This window comes from Triticum urartu, chromosome 5A (genome assembly GCF_056163025.1).
Source record: "Triticum urartu cultivar PI428250 chromosome 5A, HENAU_Tu73, whole genome shotgun sequence".
Lineage (NCBI taxonomy): Eukaryota > Viridiplantae > Streptophyta > Magnoliopsida > Poales > Poaceae > Triticum > Triticum urartu.
The window spans coordinates 325,487,627-325,499,090 of NC_141877.1; positions in this window are offsets into that span (position 1 = coordinate 325,487,627).

Sequence of the window (11,464 nt, forward strand, 5' to 3'; positions counted from 1 at the left end):
GGGGGTGGCCGGAGGCGGGGCGGCGTCGGTCTCCGGGAGGAGTCCCGATCGGCGACGGAGGTGAAGGCGGCGCGGAGCTGGGCCTTGGCCTGGCTGGATGCTGGGCCGGCCCAGTCGGCGGCGGGGAGTATTTTTTTTTACAATTTCCAGACAAACATAATCATAAAAACAAAATAAAAGAAAATTTTTATATAGGCATATAATATATCAGAATTTTCAGAAAATTATTTTCTACAACATGAACATTTTCCTAGCATTAAATAAAATACACACAAAATCAGATAAATCAAAGAGTGCTACTGGTCTATTAAAATTCAACAAAAATCATTTTAAAAATACCAAAATGATTTCAAATTAATTTTTCTCCAATTTTCTAATGTAGGGAATCATGTTACCCTAATTTCCATATATTTTATTTTCGGAGAAAAATAATTTGAATAAAACTCAAATAAATCCAAATTGAAAATTAATTCCAAAAGGACTTGAAATTGATCCTTTGAAACTCCCAACTCATATTTGATAATTTGAAGAAGTCATTTTATCTTCTCTCGTGAAAATCATTGAGTTGCATAAAGTTTCTGAAGTGGAAAATATTTCCCAATGGAATTCAAATATTTTTCAAACTCCCTTTTCATTTTAAATGGAAGAAGTCATGTCATCTTCTCTCTAGGGTTTTGTGTTGAAAAGAATTTGAATTCATGGAGATCATAAAAGCAAATATGAAAGTTTGGGAAAGTCCTTTTATTCCCTCTCATTTAACTTTCAAAGAGTTTCGAATTCACTCACTTTCAGTCAATCAATCAAACAATCAATCAAGTCTATCTATTTATTATAACATTCCAAAATTTAGAATTTTGGGATGTTACAAACCTACCACCCTTAAAAGGAATCTCATCCTCGAGATTCGGAGAGGCTAGAAAGAAAAGGTTAGGGTTTTGGGTCTCTTCAAAATTTCATCAATCGTCTCCGGGGTCTCGGGTGCTACCACCCATAGAAACATCGTTACGGTCTCATCAATACTCATATACTTCATCCTTATTGTTGACAGTGTCGGTCTTCTCAGATCTTCAGGATAATTCCTTCTCTGGGCTCTTCCGGTAGTGGCATAACCTTTACCACAATTCTTTTGTCCTTTCATCTTGGTAAGGTTCTTCCATGACTGGGTCTTCTTAGCTGACGGGTCTGGAGCCAAGACTAAACAACTATCGATATCTCATGGTGGTCAACAATTTATGGTTTTTCCTGCAGGAAATGGGTCTGGGTTGATCCTCACCGTATAACCTACGGTTGGCAAAGCTGCCTTGTACAAGGGAAAAATACATATACCATTCTAAGGTTTAACAAGGTTTAATATCGTCGTCTCTCTACTATAGGCAAGTCACTCAGATTTACCATCCCATATAGCAAGGCGAATAATAAGAGTAAGTCGGTATGGTGATCAATCCATCCCACACCCAAATCATTACCTTGTATACGGTTTAGCGAATCTCGCATTGTAACACTCGGTCATCCTCACAAGCATTGCAGAATTTCTCTCGTCGACGAACCAAGTTCGGAATAATCCATTGATTCTGCAAGCCAGACAAACATCTATCGTTCCTTCACAACTCTCAGGTTTTGCATAAACTCCTATAAATCGTCTGTCGACAAAGGTATATCCACTTCCAGGGTTTTTCCTTCAGCAAGAATGTGCTTGCTTCATGGCAGGTCCTGGGGCCTGTGGGTTATGGCACATCTCATCACTTGTAGTCCTTGAACTTATCATCGGGCAACTGATCATTGTTCCAACTTCCTAGTATTCTTAAATCCATCCAATTGTATTGTCTTCCTTCCTTATATTGGCACCAAACTAGGACATGATTACTCAGATTCATCATGGAATTTCCATTGATCCATATTTCCAACATCATACCTCCTTTATATCCAATAGTACTTCATCTCTCCATCCTCGTGGGATATCCCTCATACCGAGATAAAAACTTATACTTATGAAATCCATATTCCACTTCGTGGTATATCATTCTCCTTTCCATGGGTCAAGTGTCCTTACAGGGGAATATTGGCCATCTCTGCATGGCACTTCTTCAACTGGGAAACGTGAAACACGTCACGAACTCCTGACAGTCCTTCGGGTAACTCCAACTTGTAGGCCACTTCTCTCATACGCTCCAAAACTCGGTATGGTCCTACAAATCTCGGGGCTAACTTTACCTTAACTCCAATTCGTTTAACTCCTCGCAGAGGGAACACATGAAGGCATGCTCTGTCTCTAATTTCATAGACTACGTCCTTGCGTTTTTGAGTCTACATAACTCTTCTGCCTGGACTGAGCTACCTTCAGTCTATCTCGAATCAACTTAATATTCTCGTCTGACTCCTTGATCACATTTGGTCCAAACAACTGTCGGTCTCCAACTTCATCCCACATACTCTTGGGGTATCACACATATCGAGACAAAACTCGTAGTCATTTTGTTCGAAATCAATTACAGGGTACTACCACCCTCAAAATGCACAAACCTTCCATAGACCATATTTCTCTTATCCTCAAAAATGGTCAAAATCCTTCTTCATAGAGTAACAACTCATAAAATCCATATCAGTACCAACGATGCTAACTTTATTCACTCTCAATTAATTACAATCTCTCGCTTTTCCATTACATGTCTCAACTCAACACCTCAAGAAAATGTTCTCACTTCTACTACTCCATTACTTCTGTTGCAAACTCAACTATCTAGCACAGGTTTCCTTCTCCTTGGGGCATTCTCTGTCAAAGTGCCCTGCTTCATTACAACGGAAACATATTACTTCTAGGAAGATTCGAGGTTTCCTTGTGATTATATAGCCTCCTGGGGTCCTCATCTTCCCTTTTGGGCAATCATTGAAGTAGTGTCCTGAATTTTTGCACCTGAAACATGTGATATGACTCAGGTCTTTCTTTGTAGAAATTGATTTGTTCCTGGGATCCAATCTACTTCTCTTCCTGGACTTTTCCATTCCAATCAGGGCTTCTATTTCCTGTGGGTCATAATCTACTTCCTCCGTCGGGAATTCTACTAGATCCCCATTCAAACAATTTTGGGAGATGTGTCCTTCTTCTCCACATGAATAGCAAGACTTGGTGCAGGGTTTAATTGGTTCCTCTTTGGGTGTGTCCTCCACCTCTTCCTTCATCAGAGGTTCTTCTAATCTTTCCATAAGGGCTCCTTTCATTGCTCCTTTTTTTCTGCTGGATGGTTCCTTGTACCATGGTGTAAATGTGACACTGTGCAGGGTAGTGGGTAGTCCCTTCACACAAGAAACAAGTGATCTGCCTAGTTGGGCATTCTTCAGCTGGGTGACTTCCTTCACAATTAGGGCATTCATCCTTGTGGTCTTTATGGGTGTGTCCTATTTCTCCACAAATCTTGCATGCACAAGGTTTCTTCATATCCTTTCCATAAGGTTTCAACTTCTGGGACACAAACCGAGACTTTGGCAAAGTCAACTTAAATTCTTTCCAAGTGGTTACTCCTTGCCATCCATTCATGGTTTGGTACATCCTCCACCAAGTAGCAGCACCTCTTTCAAAGCACAGAAGAGCATGCTGGGTCATATCATGTCCAACTATAGGGTTATTCTCCATGTGATCCTCCATGTTCTGAATCCATCGGTCTGTCTCCATCTGACTCATCGGTCCAGAAAATACAAGCTCATCTCCATTCATCCTCTATTGGGTCCATGGGTTTGGGGTGAGATAAGAGAGATCAAGAGGGATGCACACAATGCAAACAACAGTTTTTGATAAGATAGATTTTATTTGTGGCCGTCGGGAAAACATCAAACAAATGACAGCTCACAAACGTCGCATCTAACGTAGGTATAAAACAGGGGTTTGGTCTGCTAAGGTCATCGTCGCCAAACTCTTCAAGTTTTGTTCATGCCTCCAATAGCTTCTTCCAGTCGTGCTTTATCCTTCTCAACTCCTTTGGCTAGATCACCTCTGTTGACGTGAAATCTCTCGTGACATCCTTTAATATTCTGGAGTTGCATTTCAAACTTCTGGTTTCAACATCCTTCACATGAACCATGGTCATACTGTCCTTCAGTTCCTGACAATTCTCCGGTATCTTGAGGTTTTACTTCTCTAGCTTGGCTACTTTCAACTTTTGGTTCCTGAGTTCTTCACGAAATGCTTCCCTTCAAATACGGCTTCTTGTGGCTCCATCTTAACTTCTTGATGTAATACTCCAGATCCTGGTGATACACCGGCTAAGGTTAAAACTTCATCCTTTGCTGATAGATGCTCCATCAGCCTTCTACCATCCAATCCATTCTGAAGACTTGCATCCTTAACTAAGCACGGTGATAATAGCATTAGCGGGTGATGACATCACAGATAACCGTGTTTCTGCCCTTGTCATTCCCATGAGCTATCATTCCATAGTTGATATCTCCTGCCTTAGGGTTTTCTTTGACAAAACTTTGAGTTCTCATGCTCCTTGTTTCAGTCTTTCTCTGATACACCTTGATCCCGGGTATTGACAACTTCCATAGTCTGCCAAGTTCCATAAGGGTAGCCTTCCTAGGTCATACAAATCTGGGAATTCTTCAGAGCCTTCAAATTCTACTTGTCTTCGGTCTTCAACCGTTGTAGTTTCCACTATTCAGATGCACGGAAAATACTCTTCATTTTGAAGTGGTCTTAGTTGTCCGATATCTTGTACTTCTTGGAGTGGTCTCATCAGTCGAATCTTCGTGTGGTCAAAAGGGGAAAGGGGTATGGTCTCACTAAAGGGAATTTTTGAATAAGCTCAGAAGAGAAGAGAGGTAAAAGATCTTTTTGAGAGGGAAAGTTGTAGAGAAAAATCTTTGCTATGGGCTTGCCAGTTTCTAGGGTCACGTCCTACAGTCAACATGTGCTCTGATACCATCTTGTAGCGACCCGGCCCGAATGGATCAAGTCTCTGTGCTTAAGTGTCATCCCTGGATCGGTATGCTGACACACACAGTACTTGAAGGATTTATAACAGAGGTAAATGACATGTATAAAGTAACGTAAATACTATTACCTCAATCCATATAGCGGAAGCAACAAGGTTGTGGATTCCCATCAACACCAACGGCAAAGTTGAGTGTAGAAATCGTAACCCTAAGGTATCACTTAGTCATCGTAAGAAACCTGCAACATGAGACGTTGCAGCCCGAAACGGGTCAGTACATTGAATGTACTGGCAAATTCACACCATAGAGAATAATGAATAATGACTATCACTACATGCATATTTGGCTGGTGGAAAAGCTCTATGGTTATAAGGTTTTTGTGTAAAGCCAATTTTTCCCTACTGCAAAGGAATACATTTTAATTAACTATCATGGTGGTTGTTGAACATTGAGAATGGTTGACAGCATTCTCAATCCCAATTACGTAACATCATTAAAACCCAACAATATTCATTTATAGTAACGTGATGAGATCAACAGGATAATCCAAGAACTAGATACTCAAGATGTCCATAACCAGGGACACGGCTAATCATGATTAGTTTGTACACTCTGCAGAGGTTTGCGCACTTTTCCCCACAAGACTCGATCGCCTCCGTTTGGTTTCTCGCACTACAGGGTGTTTGAGAAGACGGATGACCGAGACATAGTCTTTCAGAAGCGCTAGCAGCTTACATGTGGGGTAGACCGTACCACCTACAACCCCTACATCTGCTAGTCCACCCCATAAGAGTTCACACAACTTAGTCAACTATGCCAGAGCCCATAGTAGCATGTGGCTGCACACGGAAGTTTCTAGCATGAATTATCTTATGATCCCTTTGAGCCTGGGTGGCGGTCCAAAATAAAACAGGAAAGTCCTGATAGACATCAGGTGCCTCAATCCACCCAGATGTGTGTTTAAGTTGCCACCTTAGATAAACCATTAAAATTATCAACTCACATCTGTCATGGATATCACTCACCCAATCCACGTCTACTAGCATAGCATGGCATAATAAGCAAACGTACAAGTAACTCCCAAAGGTTTCATAATAATACAGGTGATAGGTACTACCTCATCTACTTCCCATCCCACAATTTAATTAGATCCTAATCATGCAATGTGAGAGGATTGATCTAATGCAATAAAACTGGGTTGTAGAAAAGGTATGATCAAAGTGTGAACTTGCCTGCAATGTTGATGAAGATGATTCGCACTCAAAAACTTGATAGATCTACTCGTCACACTCCGGTCAATCTATCGTAAGCAAGCAATAGTAACCACACATAAGCAATCACTCAAAAGATCAGAAAGATCGAAGAAGTCGATTCGGAAAACAACAAAACCAAACCAATAACTCTTGCAACATAAAACAATTTCTAACAGTACCAAAATTATGTGAATTTGGCCTTATTAGAATGTTTAGGTCAAGAGCTTCGATTTGCAAAAAGAATCAACTCAAACGGAGTTACGGATAAAAAGATATGATCAAAAGAAGTTTGAATTCAAATCTGTTCTAATTCAAATTTTAAACTTTTCAAAACATGTTTGAGTTGGATTATTGGATAGAGGAGATCATAACGAAGACGTGGGCATTGGTTTCGTTGGATTTGGACAAACGAGTAAGTTACGAGTGTTTGAAGTTCAGGGACTAAACTGTAAAGAAAACTCCTCACATATAGGTCCCTGGCCGAAATTAAAATAGAAAAAGAAAGAGACTAAATTGCAAACGTTCGTTACCGAATGCTAACGGATGGATTCGTTCGCTCCGAAGGGATAGACAGCGAACGTTCTCTGTATAGGACTAACCACAAAAAAAACGATCTAAAAGAAAAACCGAAGAAAACCGGATCGGGTTTTTTTTGCGGGTTTTACCGGTTCGCGACGGGTTGGCGTTTTCGGAGAGAAAACCGGTGGCGGCGATGGCGTTCTCCGGCGAGACAGGATGGCGGCAGCGGCTCGGGTCCGGCCGGGGCGGCGGCTCCGGTCGTCCAGGAGGGCGGGGAAGGGATCGGGGTGGGGCGGCGCGGCGAGGCGAGGCGAATGGCGGCGTCGGCGGCGGATCTCGCCGGCGGCGACGGAACGCGGCGCAAGGGTGGCGTGAGAGGCAGGGCACTGCAGCGGCGGCGGCGCGAGGGGTGGCGCGGGGCGGCGCGGTGCCTCGGGTTATAAAGGGTCGGGGCGGACCCTGGCTTGGGGAATGGGGTGGCCGGAGGCGGGGCGGCGTCGGTCTCCGGGAGGAGTCCCGATCGGCGACGGAGGTGAAGGCGGCGCGGAGCTGGGCCTTGGCCTGGCTGGATGCTGGGCCGGCCCAGTCGGCGGGGGGGAGTATTTTTTTTTACAATTTCCAGACAAACATAATCATAAAAAGAAAATAAAAGAAAATTTTTATATAGGCATATAATATATCAAAATTTTCAGAAAATTATTTTCTACAACATGAACATTTTCCTAGCATTAAACAAAATACACACAAAATCAAATAAATCAAAGAGTGCTACTGGTCTATTAAAATTCAATAAAAATCATTTTAAAAATACCAAAATGATTTCAAATTAATTTTTCTCCAATTTTCTAATGTAGGGAATCATGTTACCCTAATTTCCATATATTTTATTTTTGGAGAAAAATAATTTGAATAAAACTCAAATAAATCCAAATTGAAAATTAATTCCAAAAGGACTTGAAATTGATCCTTTGAAACTCCCAACTCATATTTGATAATTTGAAGAAGTCATTTTATCTTCTCTCGTGAAAATCATTGAGTTGCATAAAGTTTCTGAAGTGGAAAATATTTCCCAATGGAATTCAAATATTTTTCAAACTCCCTTTTCATTTTAAATGGAAGAAGTCATGTCATCTTCTCTCTAGGGTTTTGTGTTGAAAAGAATTTGAATTCATGGAGATCATAAAAGCAAATATGAAAGTTTGGGAAAGTCCTTTTATTCCCTCTCATTTAACTTTCAAAGAGTTTTGAATTCACTCACTTTCAGTCAATCAATCAAACAATCAATCAAATCTATCTATTTATTATAACATTCCAAAATTTAGAATTTTGGGATGTTACATTCATATTGCATGAGTCTATCCATCTACATCATGTCATCTTGCTTAAGGCGTTACTCTGTTTTTAACTTAATACTCTAGATGCATGCTGGATAGCGGTCGGTGAGTGGAGTAATAGTAGTAGTTGCAGGCAGGAGTCGGTCTACTTGTCTCAGACGTGATGCCTATATACATGATCATACCTAGATATTCTCATAACTATGCTCAATTCTGTCAGTTGCTCAACAGTAATTTGTTCACCCACCGTAGAATACTTATGCTCTCGAGAGAAGCCACTAGTGAAACCTATGGCCCCCGGGTCTATCTTTATCATATTGATCTCCTACTACTTAGTAATTTACTTTGCATTTATTTTACTTTGCATCTTTATCATAAAAATACCAGAAATATTATCTTATCATATCTATTAGATCTCACTCTTGTAAGTGGCCCTATAGGGATTGACAACCCCTATTTGCGTTGGTTGCGAGGATTTATTTGTTTTGTGCAGGTACGAGGGACTAGCGCTTAGCCTCCTACTGGATTGATACCTTGGTTCTCAAAAACTGGGGGAAATACTTACGCTACTTTGTTGCATCATCCCTTCTCTTCGGGGAAAACCAACAGAGTGCTAAAAGAGGTAGCAAGAAGGATTTCTGGCGCCGTTGCCGGGGAGGTCTATGCAAAAGTCAACATGCCAAGTACCCATCACATACCCTTATCTCATGCATTACATTATTTGCCATTTGCCTCTCGTTTTCCTCTCCCCCAATTCACCCTTGCCGTTTTATTTTCCCTCTCTCTCTATCCTCCCTCTCTTTTCACTTGCCTTTCTTCCGCTATGTCTGAATCAAAAAGGGTTGGGGGTTCTCTCCAGAGTTTTAGTACTTTGGACAACCCCTCTATCCTCGCTAAACTTATAAATAAGGATACTATGGAAAAACCTACCGGAGTTATCAATGAGAGTCTTAATAATTTTGATGAAGATGATTCTGGAATTTTTCGTTATTTACTTGATGAATCTTTGAAAGATGCTTGGTATAGACTATAAAGGATCAGGGCTAGCTATGTTCCTCAATATCAAATTGAAGTTTACCTAAAAAGCTTTTATATTGCCCTTCCTTCTTCTTTTAATCATGTCTTAGATTCTATATTTGAAGAAGGTTCCCTTGAAGGGGATGTCGTAGACACTTATGAAAAAATGAAAACTATATTTGGGCACCCCATGAATGAGAAAGTTGAATCTACATCTCTTTTGCTCTCTTACCAAAATGAATCTATTAAAGAGATAAAGGCTAGCGTAGATACAAACTTCCGTAACATACTTAATCTTTCTTATACCATTAATGGCCATGTGCTTTATCAAAATAGAAGGATTAATTCTATAGATAGCAAGTTTTCTCTTTTCTTTCCTAATACCAAAGATGGCAATACCTAGATCTATTCTTGCTTGTTATGCCTAGCTAGGGGCATTAAACGATAGCGCTTGTTGGGAGGCAACCCAATTTTATTTTTTATTCCTTGATTTTTGCTCCTGCTTAGTAATAAATAAATTATTTATCCTCTGTTTTTTTTGTGATTTTTTTTGTTTAATTAGTGTCTGTGCCAAGTAGAACCGTTGGGAAGACTTGGGGAAAGTCTTGTTGAACTTGCTGTAAAAAACAGAAACTTTAGTGCTCACGAGAACTGCTGTCCTTTTTATTTGGAAATTTGTATTTAGTTAATTCTTCTTGCAGATGATTAATAGATAAATTCCTCACGTCCATAAGTTTATTTTAGAATTTTTGGGGTTCCAGATCTTGCGCTAGCTACAGATTACTACAGACTGTTCTGTTTTTGACAGATTCTGTTTTGCGTGTGTTGTTTGCTTATTTTGATGAATCTATGGCTAGTAAAATAGTTTATGAACCATATAGAAGTTGGAATCCAGTAGGTATAACACCCATATAAATAAATAATGAGTTCATTACAGTACCTTGAAGTGATCTTTTATTCTCTTTCGCTAACGGAGCTCACGAGATTTTCTACTTTAAGTTTTGTGTTGTGAAGTTTTCAAGTTTTGGTTAAAGATTTGATGGATTATGGAACAAGGAGTGGCAAGAGCCTAAGCTTGGGGATTCACATGGAACCCCCAAGATAATCCAAGGACACCTAAAATCCAAATCTTGGGGATGCCCCGGAAGGCATCCCCTCTTTCGTCTACTTCTATCGGTAACTTTACTTGGAGCTATATTTTTATTTACCACATGATATGTGTTTTACTTGGAGCGTCTTGTATGATTTGAGTCTTTACTTATTAGTTTACCACAATCATCCTTGCTGTACACACCTTTTGAGAGAGCCATACATGATTTGGAATTTGTTAGAATACTCTATGTGCTTCGCTTATATCTTTTGAGTTATATAATTTTGCTCTAGTGCTTCACTTATATCTTTTAGAGCATGGTGGTGGATTTGTTTTATAGAAACTATTGATATCTCATGCTTCACTTATATTATTTTGAGAGTCTTAATAGCATGGTAATTTGCTTAAAATCCTAATATGCTTAGTATGCAAGATTAATAATAAAAACTTTCTTATGAGTGTGTTGAATACTATGATAAGTTTGATACTTGATAATTGTTTTGAGATATGGAGATGGTGATATTAAAGTCATGCTAGTTGAGTAGTTGTGAATTTGAGAAATACTTGTGTTGAAGCTTGTGATTCCCGTAGCATGCACGTATGTTGAACCATTATGTGATGAAGTCGGAGCATGATTTATTTATTGATTGTCTTCCTTATGATTGGCGGTCGGGGACGAGCGATGGTCTTTTCCTACCAATCTATCCCCCTAGGAGCATGCGCGTAATACTTTGCTTTGATAACTTCTAGATTTTTCCAATAAGTATATGAGTTCTTTATGACTAATGTTGAGTCCATGGATTATACGCACTCTCACCCTTCCACCTTTGCTAGCCTCTCTAATACCGCGCACCTTTCGCCGGTATCATACACCCACCATATACCTTCCTCAAAACAGCCACCATACCTACCTATTATGGCATTTCCATAGCCATTCTGAGATATATTTCCATGAAACTTTCCACCGTTCCGTTCATGACACACTCCATCATTGTCATATTGCTTAGCATGATCATGTAGTTGACGTAGTATTTTTGGCAAAGCCACCATTCATAATTCTTTCATACTTGTCACTCATGAATCATTGCATATCCCGGTACACCGCCGGAGGCATTCATATAGAGTCATATCTTGTTCTAAGTATCGAGTTGTAATTGTTGAGTTGTAAGAAAAATAAAAGTGTGATGATCATCATTATTAGAGCATTGTCCCAAGTGAGGAAAGGATGATGGAGACTATGATTCCCCCACAAGTCGGGATGAGACTCTGGACGAAAAATAAAAGAGGCCAAAGAAGCCCAAATAAAAAAAGGGAGGCCATAAAAA